Source organism: Equus przewalskii, chromosome 7, assembly GCF_037783145.1.
Source record: "Equus przewalskii isolate Varuska chromosome 7, EquPr2, whole genome shotgun sequence".
Classification (NCBI taxonomy): Eukaryota; Metazoa; Chordata; class Mammalia; order Perissodactyla; family Equidae; genus Equus; species Equus przewalskii.
The window spans coordinates 37,616,420-37,636,545 of record NC_091837.1 but is presented as its reverse complement, the minus strand read 5'-3'; the positions used below and the strand labels follow the sequence as shown (position 1 = coordinate 37,636,545).

General features: G+C 37.2%; 1 long non-coding RNA gene across 1 annotated transcript; it reads left to right on the top strand.

The window, feature by feature from the left end:
* The first annotated feature begins 11,136 nt into the window (after nt 1-11,136).
* Nucleotides 11,137-19,129, top strand: LOC139084914 (uncharacterized). Its single transcript, XR_011542854.1, has 3 exons — nt 11,137-11,267; nt 11,678-11,786; nt 17,241-19,129. It is a non-coding gene; the product is annotated as an uncharacterized lncRNA (long non-coding RNA).
* The last annotated feature ends 997 nt before the right edge of the window (nt 19,130-20,126 follow it).

Genomic DNA, 20,126 nt, shown 5'->3' with positions numbered 1-20,126 from the left:
CCAACCATGCATATTGTGAATTTTAAAATTTGCTAATTATATATACAAAACTTTATTTGTATTTCTTCTTTACTGTATAATTGATCATCTTTCCTTAGATTACTGACCATTTGCGAATTGCCTACATCTTATCCTATTTTCTATTGGTGTCTTTCTTATTGATTGGGAAGAACTCTTTGTACATTACATGCTATAGTTCTTTGGCTTATAAAATGGAATATTTTCCCAGTTTGTCATTTAGCTTTCATAGAAAATGTTTGAAGAACAGAAAATTAAAATTTTTCCATAGTCAAATTTATCTTTTGTTCTTGTATAGTTTCTGCATTTAATGTCATGCTCAGAAAAGATTTCACATCTACAGACCATAAACACACTGTGCTGTATTTTCATATTGTGCTCTTTTTATAGTCATATTTTCATATCGAATTTAATCTATCTGGAGTACATTATAAGGGTAAGCATCGATACTTACTGTGTTTCTAATGACCAGTTATTTGCCCCAACATTATTTATTGAATAATCCACTTTCCACTATAGATTTGAAATGCCATGAATATACTTCGGTAGCTTTCTTTAAGTCCTATTTTTTCCCACTCATTTTTCTGTCCTGTGCAATAACGACACTATTTAAATACTTAATTTATTTTAATTTAATTTAAATTATTAAGTATATTTTAAAATATGATGGCATAAGTTTCAGGTTATTATTCTACTTTTTCAGAACCTTTTCCACACTTTGTCGTTTAGATACATTTTAAAATCAGATTGACAGTTTTCAAATACCACTCTCTCCCAAAAAATAGCATTGAAATTCAGACTGGAACTGCATTTCATTCATAAATTAATTTGGGGGGAAATTTAGAAACTTTTCAGTTTTGAATGTTCCCATCCAAGGATGAATTATATCTATCAATTTGCTTGTCTATTAAGTTTTTCAGTACATATTTCTAGTTTTTTTCTTATAAACCTTAGCAATTCATGGTATGTGTGTATCTATATATATTACGACTTTTTGGTATTGAAAAGGAAAGTTTTAGTCATAATATTTCTAGCTATTCATTAATAATATTGAAAAAGTTTACTTTTTATATTTTATTTCATAATTATCCATTTGCCAGTTTCTCTTATTGATTCTACTAGTTTTCAGATTTTTACTGAAATTTCTTGGGCATTTCATGGCTACAGTCACAAAATTTGCAAATAATGAAAAATTTTACTGAGCACATTAATAGTTCACTCTTTGTTACTACAGAGTAGAATTTCATTGTATGGATTTGCCACAATTTGTTTATCCATTCATCTGCTAATGGAAATTTGAGTTGTTGCCACATTTTGACTGTTCCAAATAAAGCTGCAATGAACATATATTTGTATGGATACACGTGTTCCTTACTCTTAAGGAAATACCTAGGTGCAGAATGGCTGAATTGTATGGTAATTACATGTTCAATATTTTAGCAACTGCCAAATGATTTTCCACAGGGATTGTGCCATTTCTCCTATCCACCAGCGGTGTATGAGAACTCCAATTGCTCTATCTCCTTCCAACACTTGTCTTTTCAATATTAGACATTCCAATGGGTTTGCAGTGATATCTCATTAAGGTTTTAATTTGCATTTCCCTAATGACCAATGGTGTTGAGCATTTTTCATGTGCTTATGTGCCATTGGCATGTCTTCATACATGAAGTAAAACTTCTGAGATTAGGTTACAAAAGATTGTGACTCCCATTTTACTGGTACTCTCTCTGGCAATTTCTCTCTGGCTCTTCTTGCATGCTGCTCTGGTGAAGCAGGTTGGAGAGATGCCCATGGCAAAGAACTTTAGGTGACTTCTGGCCAACTACAGATGAGAAACTGAGGCCCTCAGCCCAAAAGCCCTTGAGAAACTGGATCCTGCTGACAGCCATGCGAGAGGTCTCGGAAGTGGGTCCTTCCCTTTGAGCCTTCAGATGAGGTTGCATTCCTGGCTGACACCTTGATTGTAGCCTTGTGAAAAACCCTGAAGCAGAAGACTCAGGTGAACCATGCCAAGATTTCTGACTCATAGAAATTGTGAGATGATAAATGTATTGTGTTAAACTCCTAATTTGGGGGGATAGTTTCTATGCAGCAGTAACAACCAATACAAAATCCCTTATCTGATGTGTGATTTGCAAATATTTTCTCCCAGTTTTTGAGTTGTCTTTTCATTTTCTTCTATTCTTTGGAACAATAGAAGTTCTTAATTTTGATGAAGTTCAATTTGGCAATTTTGATTTTTTTATGGATCATGCTTTTAGCATCATACCTAAGAAATCTTTGCCTAAAATAGGCAAATAGTGCAATGATTTTCTCCTGCTTTTTCCTAGAAGTTTTATAGTTTATGTTTTAGACTTAATTCTATAATCCAGTTTAAGTATTTTTTTGTATATAGTATAGATCAAAGTTCTTTTTCTTGTTGTTTTGCTACTAGATATCCAACTATTCTAGCACAATTTGTTGAAAAAACCTGTCCTTTCTCTATTAAACTGCTTTAATAATTTTGCCAAAAAAGCACTTGACTGTATTTGATAGCTTATTTCTGAATTTTCTATTCAGTCTCGTTGATCTATTTGTCTATCTCGAGTCCAATACCAAAATGTTCGATTACTGTTCATTCTTACTGTGTCTTGAATCAGGTGGTGGAAGTCCTCCAACTCTGTTGTTCTTCTTCAAAGTTGTTTTTTCTATTCTATATACTTTGCATTTCCATGAATTTTAGAATCAAAAAGGCTTGCAGATATTTTGACTGGGTTTGCTAGACTCTATAGATCAGTTTGGGGAGAACTGACATCTTATCAATAGTCCGTCCTCCAAACCATGAGCAGGGCGTATCTGTCCATTGATTTACGTCTTCTATTATTTCTCTAAGAAATGTTTGTACTTTTCAGTGTGTACTTCTTGCACTTTTTTGTTTATTCCAAAGTATTTTATATATTTAAAGCTATTGCAAATGATATCAACTTGTAAATTTCAAATTCTGATGTTTGTTGCTAATATATAGGAATACAATTGAGTTTTAAATAATGATTCTGTATCCTGCAATCTTGCTCTAATTATTTATTAATTCTAGAGCTTTTTTTGACGTTTCTGTCAGATATCTACTGAGATGATCATGTCTTCTACAAATAAAGATATATTTATATGTCTTTATATATTATATCTGCCTTTCTAATGTAAATTTATTTATTTTTCTTGTCTACTGTAGTGGCTAGAATTTCCAGTACAACACTGAATACAATTAAAGAGAGCAAGCATCCTTGTCTTGTTCCCTCACTCAGGGAAAAGCATTCTATCTTTCATCAATTAAGTGTGATGTTAGCTGCAGGTTTTTCGTAGATGCCTTTTATCATGTTGGGGTAGTTCTCTTCTATTCTTAATTTGCTGAGGATTTTTATTAGGAATAGATCATAGATTTTGTTGAGTACTTTCTGTCTCTATTGAGATAGTCATATTATTTTTATTTTTAAGTTTGCTAATATGAACAAATGTAATATGTTAATGATTAATTTTCCAATGGTTAAAACTACTTTACATTTCTGGGATAAACGTCAGTTGGACGTATGTGTTATCCTTTTTTGTATTCTTGGATTTTATTTGCTGAAATCTTGTTTAGAGTTTTTGCATGCCTTTTCATGAAAAACATTGATCTGTAGTTTAATTTTTTTGTAATGTCTTTATCTGGGTGTGGTTTCAGGCAATATTGCCCTCATGGAAGGAATTTGGAACTATTTGCTCCCTTCAGTATTCTGGAAGCGATGGTGCATAAATAAATTGGTTTATCTTACATGTTTGGTGTACGTCACAAGCGAAATCATCTTGGCTGGGTGTTTTCTTCGTGGGAAGCTTTTAAAACACAATTTCAGCTTCTTTAATAGAAATAGGTCTGTTCTAGTTCTTGAGGGGGCTTTGGTGGTTTGTGTCTCAAGGAATTGTGAAATTGATCTGAGCAGTCAGATATGTCGGCATAAAACCGCTCATTATATTCCTTTATTATCCTTCCAGCGTGTGTGCTAACTGTGATGCTACTAGATCTCTTAATCCTGATACTGGTAATTTGTGTCTTCTCTCTTTTTTCCTGATCTGTTTGCCTAGAAATTTATCAGTTTTGTTTATCTTAAAGAATCATCTATGGGTTTCTTGCCTTTATCTATTGTTTTCCTAATTCATTGATTTTTATTTTAATCTGTATCATTTTCTTTCTTTAGCTTGTGTTCAATTTGTACTTCTTTTTCTAGTTTGTTAAGGTAGAAGCTTAGGTCATTGATTTGAAACCTTTCTTTTTTTTCTAATATGTACATTTAATGCTATAAATTTTCCCCTAAATACTGTTTCAGTGGCATCCCACACATTTTTAGATGTTATGCTATCATTTTCATTTATTTCAATACTTTTTAATCTCCTTTTTTATTTCTTCTTTGACACACAAGTTACTTGGAGATATGTTATGTGGTTTCCTCGTATTTGTTGATTTTCCTGATATCTTTCATTTATTTTTAGTTTAATTCTATTTTGACAGATAACATAGTTTTTGAGAATTCTTTAAAATGTATCTATCTAGGTTTGTTTCAGAATACAGTGTATCTTGCTAAGTGTTCCTTGTGCATTGGAAAAGAATGTGGATTCTGATCTTGTTGTGTTGAGTGTCTAAAAATATTGATCAGGTCAAGTTGGTTGATAGTGCTTGATTCTTCTGTATCCTTACTGATTTTCTTTCTGCCTATTCTATCAATAATTGTGAAATGAGCATTGAAGTCTCCTATTATATTTGTGGATTATGTTTTTTCTTCTTGCAGTTCTAGGGCTTGTGCTTCACACATTTTGAAGCTCTATTATTAGCTATACAAACTTTCAGAATTTTTATGTCCTCCTCTTGAACTGATGCTTTTATCATTATGAAATACACTACTTTATCTCTGGTAATAGTTTTTCTCTGAAATCTATTTTGTGTGAAATTAATATAGCCGCTCTAGGTTTCTTCTGTTTCATGTTAGCATGGTATATATTTTTCCATCTTTTACTTTTAAAATTTTGTGACTTTATATTTAATATATGTTCTAGTAGACAGCATATGGTAGAATCTTGCTTTTTTAGCCAATCTGAAAATCTCTGCCTTTTAATTATGGTGTTTAGACTTTTTACATTTAATGCAATATTGATATGACTAGCTATATGTCCATCATGTTCCTATTTGTTTTCTATTTATTTTATCTGGGTTTTATTCCCATGTATCTTTTCTCCTGCTCTTTTTGAGATTAATTGGGTATTTCTTTTATTTTTCTATTTTATCTCCTTTGTTGTACTATTAGCTATAACACTTCATTATTTTAGTGGTTGATTTAGGGTTTAAAATATACACTTTTAACTTATCACAATCTCTTTTTAAGCAATATTATACCATTTCACATATAGTATAAGAATCTTATAGTAGTATATTTCCGTTTCACACCTACCAGTCTTTGTACTATTGTTGTCATACGTTTTACTTTTACACACATTAAAACTCCACACTACATTATTCTTTTTGTTTAAACACTCAATTATCTTGTTTATTTCTGTTTACAATGTTAATGTCCAATTATGATCTTATAAGGTCTCTAATAGCTATTTTATTTTTGTCAGTTTTTCTTTTAATTTCAGTAACTTTTGATATGAGGTACATATGCATATAGGTATGAGTTTTTTATTAAGGTTATAGCTTTTAGTAACCTAAAGATTTATGGCAAGTGTATCTTCATTATGTTCCATACCTTTCTTTAATAAGAAAATAAGCCTCTTTGTCAATGCTTTTATTCTTGAACTTTATATTAAACAATAATTTTACATTTTCTTTATTTTTGTCTTTTCTATGTTTTTAAGGGCATGATCTGGAAATTCTGTCTCTGTCTATTAAAATGATAGTTATTTTAGTTAACATTACATACATTTTTGTAGGAATTATAATATCTAAATTCTGTTTGTCAACTGAAGTTGTTAACAGTTATTTAAAATTTATTCTATACATCAATAGACTTAGCATTTACTGCCAGCTGTTCCTACCTTTATTTACTCATTCATGAATTCTATATGTTTTACCCAGTTTTATTGAGGTGGAATTTGTGTGTAGTTAAATGCACCCATGTTAAGTTTGATAGATTTTAGCCATTGTATGCAGTCTTCTGACGACCATCGAACTCAATGTTTCCTTGTGCTGTTATGTAACCAGAACTTTTTTTTTAACTTTTTATTGAGATTATGATAGTTTAAAACCTTGTGAAATTTCAGTTGTACATTACTGTTTGTCAGTAGTGTTGTAGGTGCACCACTTCACACTTGGTGCCCACCCCCTCTCCCCCTTTCCCCTGGTAACCACTAATCTGTTCTTTTTGTCTACATGTTTAACTCCCACATATGAGTGGAGTCATACAGAGATTGTCTTTCTCTATCTGGCTTATTTCACTTAACATAATACCCCAAGGTCCATCCATGTTGTTGTGAATGGGACGATTTTATCCTTTTTATGGCTGAGTAGTATTCCATTGTATATATATACCATATCTTCTTTATCCAATCATAAGTTGATGGGCACTTAGGTTGCTTCCACATCTTGGCTATTGTAAATAATGCTGCAATGAACATAAGGGTACTTGGGACTTTTGGAATTGCTGATTTCAAGTTCTTTGGATAGATGCCCAATAGTGGGATGGCTGGGTCATATGGTATTTCCATTTTTAATTTTTTGAGAAATCTCCATACTGTTTTCCACAGTGCCTGCACCAGTTTGCATTCCCACCAGCAGTGTATGAGGATTCCTTTTTCTCCACAACCTCTCCAACATTTGTTACTTTTTGTTTTGGTTATTTTTGTCATTCTAATGGATGTGAGGTGATATCTTAGTGTAGTTTTGATTTGCATTGCCCTGATGATTAGTGATGATGAGCATCTTTTCATGTGCCTATTGGCCATCCATATATCTTCTTTGGAGAAATGTCTGTTCATGTCTCCTGCCCATTTTTTGATTGGATTGCTTGATTTTTTGTTATTGAGTTGTGTGAGTTCTTTATATAGTATGGGGATTAACCCTTTTTCAGATATATGACTTGCAAATACTTTTTCCCAACTGGTGGGGTTTTTTTTGTTTCAATCCTGTTTTGCCTCGCCTTAAAGGAGCTCTTTAGTCTGATGAAGTCCCATTTGTTTATTCTTTCTATTGTTTCCCTTGTCTGAGAAGATGTGGTGTCCGAAAAGATCCTTTTGATACTGATGTCAAAGAGTGTACTGCCATTTTGAGTTTATTTTTGTGAATGGTGGAAAAGAATGGACAATTTTCATTCTTTTTCATGTGGCTGTCCACTTTTCCCAGCACCATTTGTTGAAGAGACTTTCTTTTCTCCATTGTAGGCCCTCGCTCCTTTGTCGAAGATTAGCTGTCCATAGATGTGTAGTTTTATTTCTTTATTTATTTCTGGGCTTTCAATTCTGTTCCATTGATCTGTGCACCTGTTTTTGTACCAGTACCATGCTGTTTTGATTACTGTAGCTTTCTAGTATGTTTTGAAGTCAGAGATTGTGATGCCTCCAGCTTTGTTCTTTTTCCTCAGGATTGCTTTAGCAATTCGGGGTCTTTGGTTGCCCCATATGAATTTTAGGATTTTTTGTTTTATTTCCGTAAATGTCATTGGGATTCTGATTGGGATTGCGTTGAATCTGTAGATTGCTTTAGGTAGTATGGACATTTTAACTATGTTTATTCTTCCAATCTATGTGCATGGAATGTCTTTCCATCTCTTTATGTTGTCATCAATTTCTTTCAGGAAAGTCTCATAGTTTTCATTGTATAGGTCTTTCACTTCCTTGGTTAAATTTACCCCAAGATATTTTATTCTGTTTGTTGCGATTGTGAATGGTATTGTGTTCTTGAGTTCTTTTTCTGTTAGTTTGTTATTAGAGTATAGAAATGCTGATTTATGTAAGTTGATTTTATACCCTGCAACTTTGCTGTTGTCGTTGATTATTTCTAATAGTTTTCCAATCATAACCGGAACTTTTTGCCCAAACTCTAGCACAGGCAGGCACTGATCTATTTCCCACCTCTATAGTTTTGCCTCTTCTATAATTTCATACAAATGGAATCATGCAGTATGTAGTATTTTGTGTTTTACTTCTTTTACTTAGCATAATATTTTGTGTAAATCCATATATCATTCTTTTTCATTGCTAAATATACTGTGGATATCCCATAATTTGTTAATCCACTCACCTGTTGATCAACGTTTGCATTGTTTCCAGTTTTTGGCTATCATGAATCAAGCTGCTACAAACATTCATGTACAGGTCTGTGTGGACAGATGTTTTCATTTCTCTTCCATAAATCCTAACAGCAGGATAGCTGGTTTGTATGGTAAATGTATATTTAATTTTATACAACACTTTGAAATTGTTTTCTAAAGTGGCTGCACCATTTTGTATCCCCACTAGCAATGTATGAAAGTTCCAGTTGGGTCCAGCCCTGTGGCGCAGCGGTTAAGTGTGCACATTCTGCTTCTTCGAGGCCCAGGATTCACCGGTTCGGAACCTGGGTGCGGACGTGGCACCACTTGGCATGCTATGCTGTGGTAGGCGTGCCACATATAAAGTAGAGGAAGATGGGCATGGATGTTAGCTCAGGGCCAGTCTTCCTCAGCAAAAAGAGGAGGATTGGCAGCAGTTAGCTCAAGACTAATCTTCCTAAAATAAATAAAAGAAAAAAGAAAAGATCCCTGCCCTCTCCTATTTGCCTAAAAAAAAGCAGGACATAAATTTCAAAAGTGTCCCCCCTCCCCCCCCCCGCCCTTCTCTAGCAGGAAGGATGAAAGTTAATCACTGGAGACAATTTTTGACCCTATCAGCCTTGTGATGGCACTAGAGGAAACTATATAGCAAACTCTACTAACTAGCCTTTATCTACCATTAGTTTTCCTTCACACAGTTTGCCAACTCTGGAAGACAAGACATAGCCAATCCTTTGTCTGGTCATTTCTCTACAAATTTGTTGTTCTGTCTTAAACATGCTATACAAACTAGAGTTCTAAGCCACCTCTGTGAGGTACTCATTTTTCCCTGGGTATCTCCCACGTGCACATTAGGTGTACATGTTAATAAACTTCTGTTTGTTTTTCTCTTGTTAACCTATCTTTTATGACAGAGTCTTAGCCAAGAACTCAAAAGAGTAGAGGGAAAAATGCACTCCCCCCCATAGGAGTAAACCCCAGAGAACTGGAGTATCCCTCTCAAATTTAACTTGTTCTCCCCACTTTGTTGGTGCATTAACTACTTTAATGTGAAGTTACTTTAAATAGATGGTCTTTGAATCAGGAGATTTAGTTTGAGTCATTTACATGCATATTTTTCTGTCTTAATTTGCTCAAGTTGAAGTTCAACTGCCAAAAAATGACTCCAAAGAGATTTTTTTAAGTATCTCTCCCAAATGTCATCTCTTGCTTCTAGCACTTCCCTTCCAGATTAGGAGGATGTTATGCACATGTCAAAAATATGCATGATGGTATCAGAGAGCCAAGTTAGAAGGGAAAAAGCAAATTGAAGGATACCTACTTTTTGCTCTATCCTTTTATTATAGAATCAAAAGGTGTTCATCTTTTTTGTTTCTAGTTCTTAACCCTGTTCTTCCAAGTTTGGAGATATTCACAGTGCTCAATATTTCCTCAGCTTACTTCAGACCACACGGCGCTCTTCTTGCACAAGTGGAAGTTGTATGCAGGAATATGTTGAGAGACGTTTTCTTAGTAAGTCTACATATTTGCATAGAGAGGATCAAACTAATTCTACACTAATTGGGATTATTTATACCTATATATTCTATTATAATAATGATATGGTTACAATCTTTAATTTATCATCTTATTTCTTCATCATCTAAACATCATACTTGCACTGTCTTATTTAAAACTCATACCAATATGTATGAAGAGAGTGGTATTAACCCATTTTCTAGATGAGGAAATAAACACTCTGAGAGGTTAAGTGATTTTGTTAAGGTCAATCAGTTGTTAAATGATGAAACTGCAATTTGTATCCAACTATGTCTGACTCTCAGATCTATTCCTTTTCTGCTTTGCCCAGCTGCCCGTGGTTCATAGTAATTATTATGTCAAAGTCCATCTTGTTGTAATACATACAAGCTGAGAAACTGCCTGAAAGGAATGGGTTAGCCATGTCATGTTCATACACTTGGTATGTATAACTTTTTACACTACTAGGTACTGTCTAGATGGGATTGAGTAGAACTAGAAGAGGCTGCTCGGAGGGTGAGCAACGTTTCAGAACTGAATTGACTTTTTTAGAATAGTCCAAGGTTGGACGGCAAAGCAATGTGGAAAACTACTTTCCCTAAAGAAGTTTAACAGCAGGCTGCCTTCCCCATCTCCCTTAACACGTGGTCAGAATCTTGCTCTGAAGAGAACATTTAAAGCAACTGACATCTCATAGCCTTTTCTAAAACTAACCGGACCAGAGTCACCTTTTAATTTTTTTTTTTTAAAAAGAAAGGTTTTATTGATGAGATCTTTAAATCAGAAAGAACTTGATCCCAGTCCAGGTTCTCCTAATTATTTATGGAGAATTAGACAAGTCCATTATCATTTTAAGTCTGTAAAATGGAGAAAATAGAATTAACCATGCATAATTACGTTTGAGTATTTGACAAAACAAAGGATCTCAGGTATCAGGCACTTCGTAGGCTGGGTTCTTGCTGTCGTTGCTCCCACAGCCTGATCTCAAAGAGTCCTTAACTAGAGTTCATTAATTGTGGCTAACACGCTGGTTCAGAGCATGGAGGACGGAATCTCTGGAAGAAGAAGAAAGCGGTGGGTGGTCTCCTGCAAAGCCTGTTTTTTTGTGGCCTCCGTTTGCTGGAAGTCCTGAGCGGTGGTCACACATCTAGGACCTTGTAAAACGCAGTTTAATTCTTGTGTTGTCAGACGCATACATCAAACAGAAGCACATAAACCTAAATACAGATCCAGGGATTACAGAAATGAGAGATTTTTATTGAAGTGATTTATGGCCTTTTTGGATAGGAAATGTTAGAGGAAGGGACAACCTAAGTCATTTTAATTATTTATGTTTTTATTATACTAGCGGAAGTCTCTGGTTCTCTCCAGCTTGAAGATACTTCAGCTAATGCAGGAGGAAAAAACTCAGGATAATGGAAGACTCCGTTCTCGCGTTGTTACCTGAAAATATTATTCATGCTCTTCAAAGTGCTTCATGTAAGTCGTTTAATGTGGTGTCTTTTCAGTTGGAAGTATGCTGATTATATTGATGGTTTCTGCTAATGCGCGGTAAACAAACAGCGAGCGGACTGACTCATGTCTTCGCTTCTGATTCTTTGTCTTTATTTTTGCATTGACAGTTTCCTTAAAGTTCATCTTCTTATTTAATAATTGAGTATTTAGCACCAAATTCCGGTACAGTCCCTGACAATGAAAAGGTTTCCTCCATAGGACTCTAGACACTTCAGAGAGAGGGCTGGCGCCCGACTGGCTCAGGGTGCGGTTAAACAGGTAACAAATCACAACGGAGTTGCTTTGGGTCCCGCCGGATGTTCACAGCTGAGTTGGCCGTGACAAGAATGCCTCACTCCACTTAATGCCTCTGTGTTCCACTCTCTCCCCAACAGTCACACCGGGAAGATCATGCGGCTGCTGTGTGCTTTACAAGCAATTTGCGGGAAATCAAATGAGTTAATGCACCTGCAATTTCTGTGAGAAGTGAAAGCATCTCAAAGGGTAAGCCCTTCATTTTCCTGCCTCAAGTCCACTCTTCACACTTGTTATTAGTTTCCCTGACTGTGGGGTCCTCAACACAAACACGCCTATGAGGATGTGTTTTTGCATGTGAAGTGGTGAGAAAAAGGGAAGTTATGGCAAAAGGGACACAAGATTTAGGACTTGCAATACTGCCCTTGGACAAACAGCAATTCCTTGCCATAGCGGGTTTGTTTTGCTTGCTGCCACTTATTTGGTTTCTCATTATGAAGCTTGACAGATTTTTTTTTTCAATGTTTGGAAGAAACGATGAGTGGACTTATAATTGTGGAAACCTTTGCTGTCACGGGACGAGTCGAGCCAGCTGTCTGCAGTGGCCGCAGCCTCAGGGAAGCCTTACGTCACTCTTCCGCTGGCTTTTCATGTCCCCTTCACTTCCAGCTTCTCAGTCTTGCTAGTCCAAGGCAGACCACTTTGGGAAACGCGTCTTTTGGAATCACTAGGAGCAACTTAATAAAACGGGGACGACATGTGTAGGTTCCTCTTTCCTTCTGCTTGTGGCATGGTCACACTGAGAGTGGGTGGCAGCTCTTGTGGATGGAAAAATATCAAGCTATTTATGTCAACTGATTCTCTTGTTAAAAAAAGTACAGCTTTATTGTATGTATGCTTGACACACAATCAGCTGTACCTATTTAAAGAGTACACTTGGATGACTTTTGACTTGTGTGCACTCAGCAAACCTACAGCCAAGCAGTGAATACATCCACCCCACACACACATAGTTTCCTCATGCCCCTTGGGAATCCTTAAGCCCCCTTGCTTCCCTAGGCAACTACAGGTCTGCTATCTGTCACTATAGATGGGTTTGCATTGTTTAGAATCTTATACAGAATGCATCCATGGTATAGAACACGTACTCATTTTTGGTCTGGCTTCTTTCACTCAGCGTATGTTGAGATTCATCCATATTGTAGCATATATGAATTGCTTGTCTTTTTTATGGTTATGTAGTATTCCACTGTATGGATGTACAGCAATTTGTTTATCTACCTGTTTATAGACATTGTACCAGTCTACTAGGGCTGTCATAACAAAATATCACAGACTGGAGGGCTTAAACAACAGAAATTTATTTTCTCACAGTTCTGAAGGCTACAAGTCCAAGATCAAAGTTTGGTTTCTCCTGAGGAGGCTTCTCTTGGCAGGTTTGGTTTCTCCTGAGGCCTCTCTCCTTGGCTTGCAGATGGCTACCTTCTTGCTGAATCTTTGCATGGTCTTCCTCCGTATGCATGCATTCCTGGCATCTCTTTGTGTGTCCAAATGTCATCTTCTTTCTTCTTCTTCTTTTTTTTTTAGTGAGGAAGATTGGCCCTGAGCTAACATCTGTGCCAATCTTCCTCTATTTTGTATGTGGGACACCACCACAGCATGGTTTGATGAGTGGTGTATAGGCCCATGCCCAGAATCTGAACCTGAGAACCCCAGGCCACTGAAGTGGAGTGCATGAACCTAACCACTATGCCACTGGGCCAGCCCCCAAATGTCATCTTCTTACAAGGACACCAGTAAGATTGGATTAGGGCCCACCCTCACAGCCTCATTTAACTTAATCATCTCTTTATTTTATTTTATTTTTTTGGTGAGGAAGATTGGCCCTGAACTAATATCTGCTGCCAAGTCTTCCTCTTTCTGTTTGAGGAAGATTGTTGCTGAGCTAAAATCTGTGCCAATCTTCCTGTATTTTGTATATGGGACACCACCACAGCATGGCTTGATGAACCGTGTGTAGGTCTGTTCTCAGGATCTAAACCTGTGGACCCCAGGCTACCAAAGCAAGGTGTGCAAGCTTAACCACTATACCACTGAGCCAGCCTCTCGGTCATCTCTTTAAAGGCCCTATCACCAAATACAGTCACATTCAGATGTATTGGCTGTTAAGACTTCAACATATGAATTTTGAGGGGAACATAATTCAGCCGAAAGCAGACATTTAGGTTGTTTCCAGTTTTTGGCTATTACAAATAAACCTGCTGTGAATGTTTGTGTACAAGTGTTTGTGCGGAAGTGTGCTTTCATTTCTCTTGAGTAAATACCTAGGAGTAAAACTGCTGCATCATATGGTAGCTTGTGTTTAATTTTCAAGAAACTGCAAACTTGTTTTCCAAAACTGTTGTTCCATTTCACATTTCCATCAAGACTGTATGAGCATTTCAGTTGTTCCTTATCTTGCCAACATTTGGCATTATCAGCCTTTTCAACCTTTTAGACATTCCAATAAATGTGTGGTGGTACCTCATTGTGGTTTTACTCTGCATCTTTACAACAGCTAGTGATGTTGAGCGTCTGTGTACGCGTCATGTGCTGCTCTATTATCTTACCGAGTGAAGCGTCTGCTCCAATCTGTTACCAGTTTTTTTATTGAGTTGTTTCTTATCATTCAGCTCTAAGTGTTCTTTGTATATTCTAGGTACAAGTCCTCAGTTGAATATATGCTTTACACATATTTTCTCCCAGTCCGCAGCTTGCCTATTTTCCTAGCAGTATCATTTGAAGAGAAAGGTTTTTAATTTTGATAAAATTTAATTTATCAGTTGTTTTCTTTTATAATTCATGCCTTAGTGTAGTTTTCCTCATGATTATTTTTCTTGGAATTCATTAAGCTTCTTGATTCTGGGAGTATTGTTTTCATTAAGTTTGAAAATTTTCAGCCACTATATTTTCAAGTGTTTTTTAACACTCTGTCTTTCTGGGACTACAATACAAATATATTATTCCTCTTGAAATCGTTCCTTTTTTTTCCTCTCTCTGTTTCATTTTTGCTACTTTGTTTTGCTGCATTTTCTAATTTTCTGCTCTTTTATTCTACAATGTCTGATCTGCTGATAATCCTGTCAAATATATTTTTTACTTAAGATACTGCAGTTTTCATCTTCAGATGTTCAACTGGGTTTTTAAAATATCTTTTATGTCTTGCATTAACATGCTCATGCTTTCTTATACCTTCTTAAACAACTAAAATATAGTCACAGCTACTGTTTAAATGTCTTTGTGTACTAATTTTATCATCTTTATCATTACTGAATCTATTTCTATTGATTGATTATTTTTTTTGTTACGGGTTTCTTTTCCCCACTTCTTTGCATAGCTGGCAATTTTTGAATGATTGCCCAGCATTGTGATTTTCTGGTGTTGATTCCTGGAAGTTTTGGTGTTCCTGTAAATATGTATGCGTTACTTTCTGGAACACAGTTAAGTTCCTGGGGAGCAGTCTGATTCTTTTACAGCTTGCTCGTAGGCTTTGTCAGGCCATCTCAGCACAGCCGTTAGCATAGGACTAATTTGGTCCCACTACTGAGGCCATAGCCTTCTATGTACTCATCCTTTTGCCCTGTGTATTGCGAGGTCCATCCTAGTCTGGCTGGTCAGAGAAAACAGCATTCCTGGCCACGTGTAAGCTCCAGGAATTGTTTAATTTGCCTTTTGCAATGCTTCTTTCCTGGGCCTTGGGTAGTTTCCTCATATACAGGTCATTTCAGACAGGAGGTTAAATCTGCTTCCAGTGATTTCATCACTGTCAGAAGAGGAAGTCTGCTTTGTTTCTTGAAAAAGAAAATCATTTTCCAATTTCTTAAAAAATAAGAATCTTCTTTTATACTTCCTATGCCAGCTGATTCTCGTCACAGGTACGGAAAGTCTTCCCTGCTCCCAGGACATCTGGCAAATCTGGATGGGAAAGACATTGGCAGCATCAGGAAAGACCATGGGTAAAATGGATTACAGTTAGGAAGGAGAAGAGAAAATAAGTTCATTTCAGGATGGTTATAAAGACAATCCAGGACTCCCCAAACTTTCAGAATGACTTCATGTCCCAAAAAAGTGAAAGACTCATAACACTGTTCGGCTCTATCCCAAGACCCTAGTTCAAGCACTGACTTTTCTTACAGAAACTCCATTGCAATGTGTAATGTTATATGAGTATGTCTTGAATGAATCCATTATATCTACAGTGAATTCCATGCTCAATGAAATCCCATGAAGAGCATTAATAGTGAGGGCCCAGGAAATGTAGTGATAGGAATTATCCCCATATTTCAGTCATGTTTCCAGTACCAATGAGATGACCATGCAATTGTCTTATTTGTGGAGCGATATTGAAGAGATTATTTAAAAAGTGTGGGCCTGATATAGAGAAAGCATAGGAATAGCACACTTCCCCAGCAACTAGTAAGAGTATTTGGGGTTAGGGGTGATTACGGAGACTTGTAGAGACAGGGAGAGTGTCTGCAAGTAAGAGCCTACGAGGAGCCATGACCCTTGGTCAAGGGATAGAGTCATCCTCAATGACACCACTGGCAAAGAGCCAGGGAAACAAACACCCAGCATCACTCTGACTTCTCCTGGAATTTCCTGCAAGTGCTTCCCAACGGCCAAACCAAACTGAGATCCAATTGGCCAAACCAATCATTTGAACCCATAGATGCAGTCCATACATTTCAGCCATCCACAGAACACAGCAGGGTGTAAAGAGTGAATCTTGGAAGGTAAACAGGATACTCATTTTAAAAACTTATACATTCTCCTTGCAGAAATTTTAGAAAGTTACAGATAGCCCAAAGACAAAACACCAATATGGCCAAAGATAACCATTTTGGTTCATGCCACTCCAGTCTTTCTTCTCACCCTCCTTCCATCTGCATACATGTGGCACACACTGATAGAAGACATATGCATATATTATCCATACAAATGCATATCGCACCTCCATGTATAAATCACTCTTATATAAACATATCACCTACATACTAATTTTACCAAGTTCTACGTGATTTAATATATTTGCTATATTTTTATACTTTACCAAAATAGGATAATACTGTATATACTGATTTACATATTGCTCATTCACTTGGCAATATGTCAAGATTTCCCTAGAGAAAGAAAGATTTTCCCTTTGCTTTACCTCTGAGCCATATACCACTGGAAACCAGGGATCAGTGCTCGTGATTTAGCTCAAGGTGAATAATGTGTCCTATTTTTGAACATGTTATCAAGGATCCAGATAACAAAGCAAATTAAGTGATAGAGTTTCCTAAATATTACATTTTCCCTCCTTTCTTACTCCATCAAAATTAAATTTGTTCAGAACTTTATTCTGGTTTGGAAGTTTGCAGAATACACGCTCTTTCTAGGTGCAGCCATCAGCAAATGTTCGAAAGAAAATCTAGTTTTATTCAAGCATTAGAGGATTTCCTCAGTTTGTAATGCAATAGTTGAGTTACAGCAGATATTTTTATTCCAAGCAAGCAGTAGACATCTAACCAGGAAAGCAGCCGAAAAATCCTTATTTTAGTCAGAAACATTTCAAGGCTCAACAGCTCCATGCGGCTCCATGGCAAACAATGAAATGCAATAATTGTGTTGGTGATTTTCCTATTGTCTGTGCTAAATTACTGCTTGTTTCTTCTTTCGCAGGTTCCAAGCTGACTCACTAAGATCCTTGAGAAAAGCAACACCGGTATAGAACAGAAAACACTCTCGCTATTTGCCCAAAGAGAAACCTATATGTGGGTCGAAGGAGATCTATTTATAACCAAGAATACTATTGCATTACTTTTCTTTTTCAAGCCGTTTCTTTGAATCCAAATATTTATTTTATCCTATTTAAAATATAAAATGCTTTCATCTTTCCTATTTTCACTGCTTAGCATTTCCTAAGACATAAAAAGAAACAGATATTTAGTTCGATTGTCATAGCGATATTGCCCCTTCTCTCAAAGCGAGCTAAAGTGAACCCATCAAATCGTCAGGATTCACTCACATTCGATATGAATGTGCAGCGAGCCTTCAGTTCTCCCGCTGCTGTTATATGGTTGGTGTGGCTTGTGTTTTCCTTGGGTAACGGTACAGACAGTCTTTCCCAGCAGCTGCAGGATTCATACCCCATTTTCTGCTGTCACGCCAGGGATCATTGTGGGCCGAAGAAACTCCATTCTCTCTTCAGGAAAGTGGCCATGGCGACGCCCGGATTTCTATTTATTTCTGAGTGCACAGAGCTATGGAGGTTTCTCATTCTGAGTAGGGCTGCCAGAGATTTCCCTGAATTTGAAGATTTCCTTCATTTTGGGATTTCGCCTCCAAGTTCGCTGGAGACACAAAATCATGGTTCTTGAAAAGTAGTTTTCCTATAAAAAATGGAGCCTTCCTGATCATTTTGTACCAAAGTGGATAAAACTGCTGTTATTTCTGAGAGAAAAACAAGTACATAAAGTTCAAAAGTTTGTTCTTTATGAGAAATGTGTTACTATTTCCCCTTTCCTGCCCCGGGTGACTCAACTGTTATTAATTTTTATGCTGTGCAGATTTTTGAAAACAACCTCCAGGAACCATTTCCCATTTTCTATTAATGTGCCTGGTCCTAGAAAAACTATTCTGTCAGATGGAGTCAATAAGTCTCTTTTACACTTCTTGTCAGTGTGTGAAACAACAGGATCAAGGATGGAAGATGAAAAGATGGTTATTAAAATGATCGGTCGAAAGAATGAATGTGCTAAGAATTAGAGAGTTGTTAGTGTTAAATTTTAAATGTGATGATTTTGAAAAAAAATAATAAATGGGAATAAATGTGGACATCAGAAATATAGAATAAGAAGCCTGTAAAATGTGAAGGCTTTGGAAATATTTTCCTCCAATCATGTACTCACTTTGAGGAAAGATTTGACCCGTATAGAATTTTGAATATGCAGGTCAGCACAATATTGATGCCATGTTTATCCCCTCTCCACAGATGAAAGGAGGCAAGACACAAAAAGGTCCTTTTTTGTTACTTTTCTTTGGTGGTCTGATCAATTGTGGTAAATGTTCCCCCCTTTATAGTGTTGGTCATAACCCATCATTGATCCCGAGGCCTCACTGAGTTTCATACGCATCCTCATCTTGGGTTGTCCAATGTGTGTCTGATGTGGTTCAGTAGGCAGGAGGAGAAAATGGCTTCCTTGGCTGGGTAAGTTGTTCCTGAGGAAGCCCGTCGTGAGGCAGTCAGTAAACAAATAGCTCTAGGTCCTGGGATCCCGCTAGGAACAAGACATACAGTCTGTTCTTAAAGAATTAACATTCAGTTGTGCATAAAAAGAAATATTTTTCAGGTAGTTTTAGACCCTTCCCAAGCAAGGTCCATGACGACCTGTTTTAATCTTGTTCCTCCTGACCTTCTCTTGGCCTAGGACGGCACCAGTGCAGAGGAGATGCTCAATAAATATTCTATTTAGTAAAGAATAGGATCTCATTTTTAAGGAGGCTCATCTATCTCTTCCCATCATGTCAATAGCTGTTTTGAAACCAGGTGAAATAAAGTATGATTTAAATCTGTTGTCAAACAATTCTTTACTGGTACATTCAAAATTAATTCAAATCTTAGCCTTAATCAGGCTTCTCATCTCTTTTGGAATGGAGGGGCCCTGAAAACCTGCCCACAACCCGGCCCCTCATTCAGACTCAGAAGCACTCTTTCTGACCCTCAACCTGGTGCCTGTGACCCTATTAGAAGGTAACTTCCTGGAACATGATGCCTGCTTGGACTTCAGGATGCCACCTGCCCCTGCATCTCCGACATTCCCCACGGCCACCGGCAGGGGAAATCATGTTCTTGGGATTGGACCTACCTGGTGAACCACCTACCGTCTGTTATCATACCTACTGGGTACTAGGTTGTCTGTAATCTCAGCTTCCTATCCCCACTGTTCCTCCAGTTGTACATACAGACGGCAGCCCCTCCCAGCCTACATCTTCCTGATTCAGTAAACAGGGCCAGAGGGGACAACTAGCAGCAGTTGGATGAGTGTGCTGGATCTCTTCCTCCTGCACCTCCAGAACGCTCCACCCTTCCGCCTCTGCTCTGTTGCCCTGGGAGGCTGACCCGTTTAGACAGCACTGAGAGTTCCTGTGCTCTGGATGTCAAGGACGTCAGCAGCCAAGGGTCTTCATTGCCGGGCTCCCTCATCTGGCCCCCCGTTCATTTCCTGCAGTTGTCCTGCTGTGTCCACCTCGGATTCACAGGTTTCAGTTTCTCTCTCTCTCTCTCCCAGGACTGCTCCCTCTCCTGGCTCTTCTTAGTGCTAAGGGTGCTCAGTGTTATTAGCTCTCCGCTTTGGCACTACCCCTTTTGGCTTCCTGGACCTTTGTAAATAGAGCCTTGTTTAAGCTTTCTCCATATCATTAAATGGGAGTGTGCCTCTACTTCTTGCCATGGTCCTGGCTGGTACACTGAGAACACCTGTACATCCTTGCAGATCCCTCCAGGTAAAACTAATCCGATCTTGGAAAGCCAGGATGCCAGGACGCTTAGAGCAGCTGGGGACTCTT